Raw genomic sequence first — 11,267 nt, 5'->3', positions numbered from 1 at the left:
AATTGCACTGCACATGCCATTCCCACAGACACAGGGAAACAGAGGAGAATCGACATCTATTGCTTGCCATATGCCGCCGCAGTGTCATTACTTTCGCAGCAGTAAGTTAAATCTAATGAGAGAAAAGTGCTAAGAAGTAAATGAGAAAATGGCAATGGCCTGCCAAAGTACTTTGATGTAATTTGTCAACTGTATGCATGGAGCTACTTTCATCTCTTAAAGTGGCGGAAGAAGGACTGTTGTAGATTTGTTTTCTTCACAGGGGTGTGTGTGCGCGCATGAGAGACCCCTTCACACTGTAACATTTGAGCACTGTATGACACTCAGTGCACAAAGCAGTTTAAGAACTCTACATAGGACATTATTAAAAGGGAAATTGAACACACACTGGCATTGAAGCAGAAATCATTGTTTTTATTTCAAGCATCTCTACACAGCCTCTTGGCAACACAGGAAGACGAGCCACACATAAGTGGCTGAGCATTTTGTTTTGCATGTGGGCAATCCTGGGCTCACTCTTCAGGTAAGAAGGACAAATGCTCCTCTCTGAAACCCTGGGCAGCTGCTGCCAGTCAGTGTAGACAATAACGAGCTCAATAGTCCCATGGTCAGACTTTGTTTAAAGTGACTTTCTGTATTACCAACAGAAGAACAACTGCACAGATTAAGAGCAGTATAAGATCAATTTAAACAACAGGGAGATACAGATCTGGTCCACTGTCCAGCTCTGGTTGCCTAACCCTGTTGTAAGACCTTACAGAGAGGCACAAATGGGTAAGGGCTGTGGAAACTGATTGGACTGTGGCACAAAGATGGTCTTTTAAAACTTCCCTCCATTGTACACACAGAAGAGCCTGTGCACACAGATCAGAAGCCAATTTTGATAAGGATGGTTTTCTCTTCAGCATATGGGAAAGGGAAGAGAGTGGCATTTTAATGTATCATAATAAAATGAAAGAATTCTAGTTCTGTATCACATACATTTTCTAATCCATTGTCCACTTAATTTTCTGACATCCTAATCCCAGCATAGATCATTTGGGTCCTCATACAACAAAATTACGAACTGCTCATCACACCAATCTTTTATATGCATCCAGAGCACGGTCATTTAATGCTGCTCAGCTTGCCCTGCAGTAAGAAAGGTACAGTATACTATGAATTTCATAGAATCATAATATTGTAGAGTTGGAAGGGACCCTGAGAGTCATCTAGTCCAACCCCCTGCAATGTTTAGTGGGTGGGCTGGTATCCCTGTAGGATCTCCCTCCTTATTTCAAGGCTATTGAAAGGTTTAATCAAACTTTCATTTGTGTTATTGTTTTTGGAGGACTCTGGGGCAAATCTTTGCTAACTGTTCCTAACATATCTGAAGAAGTATGCATGCATATGAAAGCTCATACCAATGACAAACTTTGTTGGTCTCTAAGATGCTACTGGAAGGATTTTATTTTATTTTATTTTCTTCCTAACATGAATATGAAGGCTGCTAACACCATTAAGATATATTGATTTCTTCCAATGTCTTTCTTCTCTTTGAAACTTTAAAACACTTTTTCTTTCACAGCACTACAATGCTTTTAAATGTACAATATGTGTGTCAAAGGAAAATAGGCACCGAAAGAAGAAGAAAAAGGATATTCAGCGCATGGTTTTCCAGCATAATGATTTAATGATGATTAAGAAGAGTCATGTATACTGTATGATGCATTTGATAAAAGTAATGGACAGAAATGTATACCTTTCCAATACTTAGCAAAATTCCTCTTTCTGTTAAAGGGAAGGAAACACATTACCTGGGCTTGCATTCACCAAGGGTTGTATAAAAGTTCCATAAGAAAGCCAAAAATGATTAATTAAACTAATTAAATCTGTCAATATAAAATGCAGCATACGGCATGAGACTGAGCAAAAAATGCTTGCAAGGATTGTTCCACCTTAATAGTGAGAGCGGTAATAAATTACACTGCATTTCAAGGGTTACCACTAACATTCCTGCTGATGCTTCCCATATTTGATTTATAAAATTTTAATGTGAAAAATATGTAAAGTTTAGCATTTAAACCTTGTATGGAGAAGCTCCAAGAGCAGCGTAGGAAAGTGCTAAATCACTCATAAATGTAACATCTTGTGTGGAGGAAGGGAGGTCTGAGATCCCAGATGGCTGGAAATGTGAGTGCATGATAGATTTGTTGTACACATTCCATTTGTAATGGTTTAGACTCAAGAGTAAGGTGACTCAGAAAACTTTTTTATTATTATTGGTGTGGAAATTATCACACTGACAATGCTCAGTTTTATAGGATGCACCAAAAAATCTACCCCTCACTTCACATATGATTTAATTCCATATGTGACAGCTCCTTCCACTATGAATACTATGGGATATTTGTATATAATTATTACAGTCCGTCTCTCTCTTTCCTGAGCATTCGTATTGCTATCTTTGTACATCATTAAAAAGCAAAAATAACAACCTCAACAAAGACAGGTCACTAAGTTTTTCATTTGTGTAAATGAACATCATTTAGTCTTCAACATGTGTCGTTATGATTAAACTGCTGATTTTCTTTGTCAGATATTGCCTCTTATCGAGACACTTTTGTATATACAGAGCATTCTATCCCCATTGGGATTGTGTTGGTTTTTGCTCTCTGAAAATGTTTGATGTGTGGTTGTTACACATTTGAAGGAGGAAGAGGAGGAGAAAAAGAATATAAAACCAACTTGAAACTTGACATTATTTTGAGGAATTCAATATTCTGAAATTCAGTGATACTATATTGGGTTTTCTGGATAATTTCCCACTTAAGTTTATATAAAATTTGATAGTGTTGTGTTTGCTGTTGAAAAATGGTTGAGAAAGAATTATACCTTTAACCAGTTCTACTCAATATTAAATCATAATCTGTCAGGATGCTGTCAGCAGCTCCTGGCTGTTTTGCCCAGGAAAGTATAAAGATAAGGGAAAGTTTCTTACCGTCTTTTTTTTATTTCAATCTTTACACAGAGAGGCTATAGAACCCATCCTATTGGATAATGGCATTGTTCCAAGTGAATCTCCACCACACCCGTCTCTCCCACTTCCTCATTAATCACTTCTATGGGTGCTGCTATGTGACCTCTGTCTTTGAGCTCTTTGCTCTCCTATTTTTAAGGTTCGAAGGGGTCTGGGAGATGGAGGGCCTGGAATTCTTTGTAATGACAATGTGTCAGCCAGCTGCTCTGGTTCTGCCTGCTCTTCCTCTCTGATTATTTCCCAGCTTTCCCCCTCATTTGCCTCTGAGCTGTGACTTCTAGCAAACCTCTGTTGTAAATCTATACTCTCTTTCTCTTCCTGGGAGGGTCAGGGTGGGAAGGCAGTTTCCACTCCTCTGCCCAGACCCTGACATAATCATAACCTGCGCATCATTTGTCTTTTCTAAGGCACATTCATTTACCTGGAAACTTTTGTCTCTTTCTCATGCTCTGAATATACATCTTCATAGTCAATGTGAGAATTGTTGGGAAGTAACCCATTTCCACATTTTCTTTCAGCACCCTGTCTTGGGGGACAGAGGATTCTTAGAATTTCACACTGAGCGATCACTCTTCAAATTCAAATATCCACCTTTCTACACCCTGATTGGCAGTTCTTTTGTCCACTTGTCACCTGTCTTTCTGCAAGCTAATTCACACTGCTACTATCTTATGAAGTGACTTGTGACAGACAGACTTGTGGGAAGCTATCTGAAAGTCAGTGTTATGCCTGAGATTTGGAGAATGGTATCAGCCAGATCTGAACATATCTGGCTTGCAAGTTACCATACATATGGCAAGGACATCTTATGGGCCTCCCTGAGTACATAGCGACAGGACAGAAAGGGCCATAAACCCCAGTCATAAAACTGGTTTCTCTGCAGATTTCTCCACAACAAATTTTATTTAATTGCTGAGTTTTTATCTTTCTAGTTCTTCCTGAAGACTCAAGAAAGCATACAGAACTACTACTTCAACACTATATATATATATATATATATATATATATATATATATATATATATATATATATATAAGGTAAAGGTAAAGGGGACCCCTGACCATTAGGTCCAGTCGTGACCGACTCTGGGGTTGCGCGCTCATCTCGCATTATTGGCCGAGGGAGCCGGCGTATAGCTTCCAGGTCATGTGGCCAGCATGACAAAGCCGCTTCTGGCATACCAGAGCAGCACATGGAAACGCCGTTTACCTTCCCGCTGTAGCGGTTCCTATTTATCTACTTGCACTTTGACGTGCTTTCGAACTGCTAGGTTGGCAGGAGCTGGGACCAAGCAACGGGAGCTCACCCCGTCACAGGGATTCGAACCGCCGACCTTCTGATCAGCAAGCCCTAGGCTCAGTGGTTTAACCACAGCGCCACCTGGGTCCCTTCATATATATATATATATATATATATATATATATATATATATATATATATAATTGTTTTTAGGAAGCTTTAACTGTTTTAGAATGTGTTTGTTTTTAAGTGTGTGTGTGTGCGCGTGTGTGTGTGTGTGTAAAATTAAGTAGCTACAGTTAAAAACATTAACTGTAAAACATGAGGGAGATATAATTTGCAGTGCCTTCTTCAGACCAGGTAATAAAATAAAATCATGTTATGTTATTTTTCTTTCTGCCATCACAAGTAGCTGACTTAAAATGAGGACGGAAATGGCAGGACTTTAGTTTATGGAAAGAATCCCCTGGGAAGTCAAGAAAAGATAACTAAATAAAACTTCCTTAAGAAGAAAACTCTCACACGCCCAAAGCAGTGTGTGTCCATTAATTACCAAACCAGGGAAGGGATTAGACAGGTGGTTTCCCACAGTCCTTCCTTTTAGAAACAACAACAAAAAGGTGTTGCAATTGCCAAAGATACATAACAGTGGTCTCCTGGACTACAGTAGCCAATGCAAAATGTCCTCACTAAGCTGCTATCTCTAAGCAACACCTGTATTCATTTATTGTTGCAAGTACTGAGTATTACAAAATTCAGTACAAATAAATCACAACATTGTATTCCACGGGACCAGCAGCCTTTCATGTGATATCATACACACGCACAGAGAACTGCACTGCCATTATTATCTCCAGGCTAGAAGAGAAGAAATAAATCTTGTTATCCACAATAAAGTCACTGGAATGAAGGAAAACCGCCTTCACTTAACGTTTGTCAATTATGTTAGCACACCTGTAAACTCTTCTAGATACTATGCCCAACAACTTCATGTTTATTTGCTCTTCTGAAAAAGAAGGTTGTTTTGCAATTCACGGTTTTCTTCCCTCTGCTGACAGTGTTCATAAAATATCAGCTACCCTTATTTTTTGGGATGCTCGTGATTTACAGTTTTGAAGCAGCTTCTAGCTAGTGATTTCTCATGAAGAAATGATTTCTCATCATGCACAGAATTAGTGTGAAGAGTAGTGTGCACACGGTCTGATTCTCTGTGTGGTAGCAATGCCACAATGAGGCTTACTATGAGCTAGGAACATGGGTGTTATCAAGTTTAAAGCAACTGCTACATAACCAGGGTTTTTGTGTGACACTGCATATACAACATCAGTAATTGCACTGATGACATGCTTGTCTTAGACTTCAGTGCTGTGGTCTAAACCACAGAGCCTAGGGCTTGCCAATCAGAAGGTCGGCGGTTCGAATCCCCACAATGGGGTGAGCTACCGTTGCTTGATCCTAGCTTCTGCCCACCTAGCAGTTTGAAAGCACCTCAAAGTGCAAGTAGATAAATAGGTACCACTCCAGCGGGAAGGTAAACAGCGTTTCTGTGCACTGCTCTGGTTCACCAGAAGCAGCTTAGTCATGCTGGCCACATGACCCAGAAGCTGTCTGAGGACAAACGCCGGCTCCCTCGGCCAGTAAAGTGAGATGAGCACCGCAACCCCAGAGTCGTCTGTGACTGGACTTAATGGTCAGGGGTCCCTTTACCTTTACCTTTTACTGTTGTTTAAAATTAAGGGTCCATGTAATCACCCCCATGTTTGAGGGAGTTGTGGAGCCTCACAAGCTAACCCCACCAACAATGTGCTCACCCACCGCATTCCTCACCAGCCATGCATTCAGTCACAATGATAAGACTGTATGCACATCCCAATGTCAGTATGTAGACCTCATCCATCAAACAGAAATCTTGAACAGCCAGAATTCTCCTTGTGTGGAGGAACACTGCTCTACATTTGTATTTATGTACAAAAACCAGACTCTCTTCTCATGTATGACAAATCTTTCACTGAAGGGGAGCATGGCAGCATTAGCAGAGAGTGGCTAGAGACCATATTATTATTAGTCATTGTTAGATAAGGTCCCAATATAGGCAATGACAAATAGAATTCCATGCCATATTTCACACACATACACCAAATTTCAAGTGGCGTGGATCATGGATTCTGACAGGTTGCATTGCAGAAGCCGCCAAACAGCAAATCCCTACAATCAGCAAATTCCACTCAGAAATTTGGCAGCTTTAAATGCCTCAGTACATTCAGTGGAAGATCTCATTTACACCAGTCAATGTGCTCTTCACTGTTTATAAGAGTTGTTGTTCTCACCCTTTTATATTCTAATGTGAAAGTGTTTGACTGCTTTTTAGTTACTTTCTTAAGTTTGTTGATATGATACAATGAGAGAAATTGAATAAGATGCCTGAGTAGCTCATGCTTCTATTTTCCTCCTCACTTCTGCTGTGAATGCATTATGCTATACATTCCTACTAATTTTTTACACACACACACGCAACTTGTTCCTTAATGCTAACTATCTGAGAGTAGGTTCACAACCTGTAAGGATCTCTCTCTCTCTCTCTCTCTCTCTCTCTCTCTCTCTCTCTCTCTCTCTCTCTCTCTCTCTCTCTGTATAGAGCAGGGGTGTCAAACTCAAATTCATCGGGGGCCGCATCAGCAGTTTGGTCACCCTCAAAGGGCCGGTTGTATCTGTAGGACTATGTGTCCACTCTTTATTATCATAAATTATTGTCACTGCATTCAATTATTACTGTTTTTTGTAATAATGTAAGTAATAACTAGTTCTGAAAGCAGAAACATAGTCAGAATAATGGCAAGTAGATATTCAAATGTACAATTATTGTACAATTTATTGAAAAATGATTTTTGGTAACTGCACTGGGTGGTGGAGGCTCGCTAGGGTTTCATGCAGGACCTTTGCAGAGCTACTAGTACCTGGAGATGCTGGGGTCCTTCTGCATGCAGGACAGATGTTCTGCCAGTGAGCCACCACCCTTCACCAAAGGGACTGGCTGAGGTTGACTCACTGAAGCTGCTCTCCTGGTTCCAGGGTTTAAGGGCCAGAAGTATAAAGCAGCATCCTATGTTTCTGAGGAGAGGCAGAGGGAGGGGAGGGGAGGGAGGAAGGAAGGAAGAAAAGAGGGAGTGGGAGGGAGAGAGGAAGGAAGGAAGGAAAGAGGGGAGAGAAAGAAGAGTAGGAAATAAGGAAGGGAATAAAGAAGGAAAGAAAAAGAAAGAGGGAGAGAAGACGGAAAGGGAGAAAGAAGGAAGGAAGTAGAGAGGGAAAGAAAGAATAAGAATGAGGGAGAGGAAGAAAGATGGGAAGGACGGAAGGAAGGAAGGAAGAAAAGAGGGAGCAGGAGGGAGAGAGGAAGGAAAGAGGGGAGAGAAGGAAAGAAAAAGAAAGAGGGAGAGAAGACGGAAAGGGAGAAAGAAGGAAGGAAGTAGAGAGGGGAAGAAAGAATAAGAATGAGGGAGAGGAAGAAAGATGGGAAGGATGGAAGGAAGGAAGGAAGGAAGGAAGGAAGGAAGGAAGGAAGGAAGAAAAGAGGGAGCAGGAGGGAGAGAGGAAGGAAAGAGGTGAGAGAAAGAAGAGTAGGAAAGAAGGAATAAAGAAGGAAAGAAAAAGAAAGAGGGAGAGAAGACAGAGATAAAGAAGAAAGGAAAGAGAGGGAAAGAAAGAATAAGAACGAGAGAGAGGAAGAAAGAAAGGGAAGGGGGGGTCGCTGCCTTGATTCAGCGCCAGAAAAGAGCACGAAGGGACCCAGGGGCAAAAAGCATTTCCCCGGCCCCAGCTGTTTGTCGGCGCTTTGTTGGTGCGGCGCTTCAGCAGCAAGGTCCCGCTGCTGGGTCCCGCTGGCTGGGGCACTCGGCGGGCCACATGACGAGGTCTGGCGGGCCGGATTTGGCCCCCGGGCCTTGTGTTTGACACCCGTGGTATAGAGTATTTTCACCATTGAGAAGAAGTGTTGGAGAGAAGTGTCTCAAAGGTAGCTTTCCATCCTAACAGGATTAATGCAGAGCTAACAGTTGTGTTAAGAGGCTGATTTCACAAGCTGGAGAGGCTTATCTCCCACATTCCATCATCAGATGCAATGTCCTGCAACTGTATAGAGATGGTGGGTGCAACTCTCATAATTAATTTTTGAATGCTTTTCTCAAGGAATGGTGATGGGATGCTTCCTAAACTTCCTGGAAGTGCCATCCAACTCAAGGGGTTGAGAAGGGATCTTGAACAGGTCAATGGTCCATCCAGCATTCTGTTCTCACAGCAGCCAACCCATGCAAGCAGGACCTGACAACAAGAGCCCTCCCCTCCCATGGCGTCCAGCAGCTGCCATTCAGAAGCATTGCTACCTCCAACTTTGGAGAGAGAGCAAAAGCCACCATGGGCAAAAAACCATTGATAGCCTTATCCTCCATGAATTTGTACAATCCCATTCTAAAGCAATCTAATTTGGTAGCCATAACTACTTCATGTGGGAGGAAGTTCCATAGTTTATGTGCCGTGTGAATAAGCTTTTGTGTTCATGAGTTCTAGTGTTATGAGAGAGGGAGAATTTTTTTCTCATTCTACTTTTCCATGCCATGCATAATTTTATAAACTTCTACCATTTCAGCTCTCACTTGCCTTTTCTCTAATATAAAAAGTCCCAAATGCTGCAATCATTTGACTGTTCTATATGGAGGGTTTCATGTCCAATTTGTACTAAATCATATTAATCAGGAGGTAAGACCATTATAATGGAAAGGGCGTGGGTGGACAGGATATTTCTACCACATAAGGTGGTTATGCAGGAAGGTTTAAAGAGGGGGTATTAATGGAAATGTCAGTAATTATAGTCCAAACTGTACATATAGATCCACTGCTAGTCTTGCTACTCAGCTATGTATGGAAGATGGACTTACCGCCTAAAGAACTCCCCACCTTTCTGCTCTTGGCAGAAAAATTGGAAGTGGTAAATTACAAAGGAGCTTTCCGTAGACAGGTAGTGCTAGCAATTATGGACACTGAACACACTGAGAAACAGAAAACAATGGCACCAGCCCATCAGAGACAGAGATGTGCTCTTTTAGATATATGATATCCCTTTATGATGAATGCTAGCAGAGAAAGAACACAACAGAAACTGCCAGCCAGTCGTGGAAAGATATTCTGGGTTGACAGCTATGGTAATGCGATTGACAGATATCTGATGGAACAATTGCAGAGCTTTATCAAGTTCTGACTGTTTGTTTCATTATTTAATAAATTAAAATATTTCTGAAAGCTGAAGTGGCTAAGAGCGAAAGGGTTAACAAAGCACTTAAGGATTAGAAAGATAAACCAAGTGCAGGCTTTCCCCCCTGTTGAACATGATTCACAATTTCAGTTTGAACTTTCCAATTTTTCCTTCTGTTTCAGGCAGTTCGTTGTGCAATCATGTTGGCTCCATCAAGTAAAACACAGAAGGGGATTAGGGAATTAAGCATGGCGTGATTTACAAATACTTCCCTATTACCACTAAGTGACGGCCTATTGTGAAAAATCCTCTGACAAATAAGGAAGTATGTGCCAGAGAAAGAAGTCATTGCTTTTGTCTAAGTGTTCTGCTGTAGTAGTTGTGGCAATGCTATTTTTAGGAAGCACAAGCTGTAATAAATCATGACATCTACCAATGACAGTTTCAAATGAACACATTTATCGGGATAGACAAGTACATCACAAAGAGTGTTATTTACTTCAGGTACTGACATAGACTACGTTGGATTTCAACACAGATTCACTGATCGTAATTGTAAATTGCAGTGGCATTTTTAGAGCGTTTGTTCTATACAATGATCTGAGGGCAAACATGGCTGGCATAGTTTATCATAAGTAACAGAGATAGGGAACATAAAGTTATTGCATCTGCAAAATGAGATTGTATTGACTAGCAGTTGAGCGAGGTGAATTCAGTCTGGACAAATCCTGGGTCAAATTGAGTCAATCCGGGATTTATTGGAATTATCTGCCACAAGAGGCTGTGATGGCCACCAACCTCGATGGCTTTGAAAGAGAATTAGACAAATTCACAGAGGATAAGGCTTTTCAGTGACTAGTAACCCTGCTGGATATGTTCTACCTCTGCAGTATGAGGCAGGATGTTTCTGAATACCTCTTGCTCATAACCACAGAAGAGATGGATGCTGCTGCCCTCAGATGCTGCTGGTTGTCTTCCCATTGGTTCCTGGTTGGTCACTGTGAGAACATGATGCAAGACTAGATGAGCTTCTAGCTCTTCTTATGTTTGGCTGCAAGTCTTTTAGGTTGCCCTGGGGAAGATAAAACAACTAACAAATTCAAGGAAAAGAAATAAATGAAATAAATGTTCTTATATACAATGGATAATGGGTTTAATTAGAACAGAGAAATCAGCAACCATGGAAGCAATGAGGGGCTGAAAAGGTGCTTTTTTGTTTTAAAATAAAATGGGGTAGTATCTGAAAAGAGGAAGGATGACAGCTTTAAATACCAGCCAATGTTAGCTGCTGGGATGTGGGTAACAAGTTCATGTATATAATTAATAGGGCTGTATTTCAGTGGGCTTTATTACTTTTTCACTTGAAACACTACAGTAATTAAAAATGAAAGGATCAAAATACAAACAGCAGCAGACCAAACAAATTGATGTTATTTTAGGACCTGTCAGGGTTCATGAAAGACTCATAAATATAGCTGTCAGCTTACCTTCACCCCCAACCCCAGGGCCCCAGCAACAGCAACACCTCAGTTACGGAGACTGGCAATACTTTTAATGCTATGCCTTCTCTTCTGTTTTATTTTTCTTTATCTCAGCAATCAATTTCCTAAATTGCTTTCTGTTTCGCTTGGAGACAAACTGTTTAAGGGTAAAGTGATATTAATGCTTTCCAGAAACAATTGTATCACTTTCACTGACCTTCAAATTATATTTAACATTTGTCTTGGACAAAGCTATAAGGTGCCTCCAAACCTTAAATTGCAAGAT

At 40.9% G+C, this 11,267-nt stretch overlaps 1 long non-coding RNA gene across 1 annotated transcript; it reads left to right on the top strand.

Moving 5' to 3' along the window:
• The first annotated feature begins 424 nt into the window (after positions 1-424).
• Positions 425-10,567, top strand: LOC148685959 (uncharacterized). The gene is made up of 3 exons (XR_015949850.1): positions 425-523; positions 1,029-1,145; positions 9,683-10,567. It is a non-coding gene; the product is annotated as an uncharacterized LOC148685959 (long non-coding RNA).
• Positions 10,568-11,267: the final 700 nt, after the last annotated feature.

Source organism: Zootoca vivipara, chromosome 4 (genome assembly GCF_965207765.1).
Source record: "Zootoca vivipara chromosome 4, rZooViv2.hap1.1, whole genome shotgun sequence".
Classification (NCBI taxonomy): domain Eukaryota; kingdom Metazoa; phylum Chordata; class Lepidosauria; order Squamata; family Lacertidae; genus Zootoca; species Zootoca vivipara.
The sequence above is the reverse complement of the archived record's forward strand: the minus strand, read 5'-3'. Positions and strand labels throughout refer to the sequence as shown.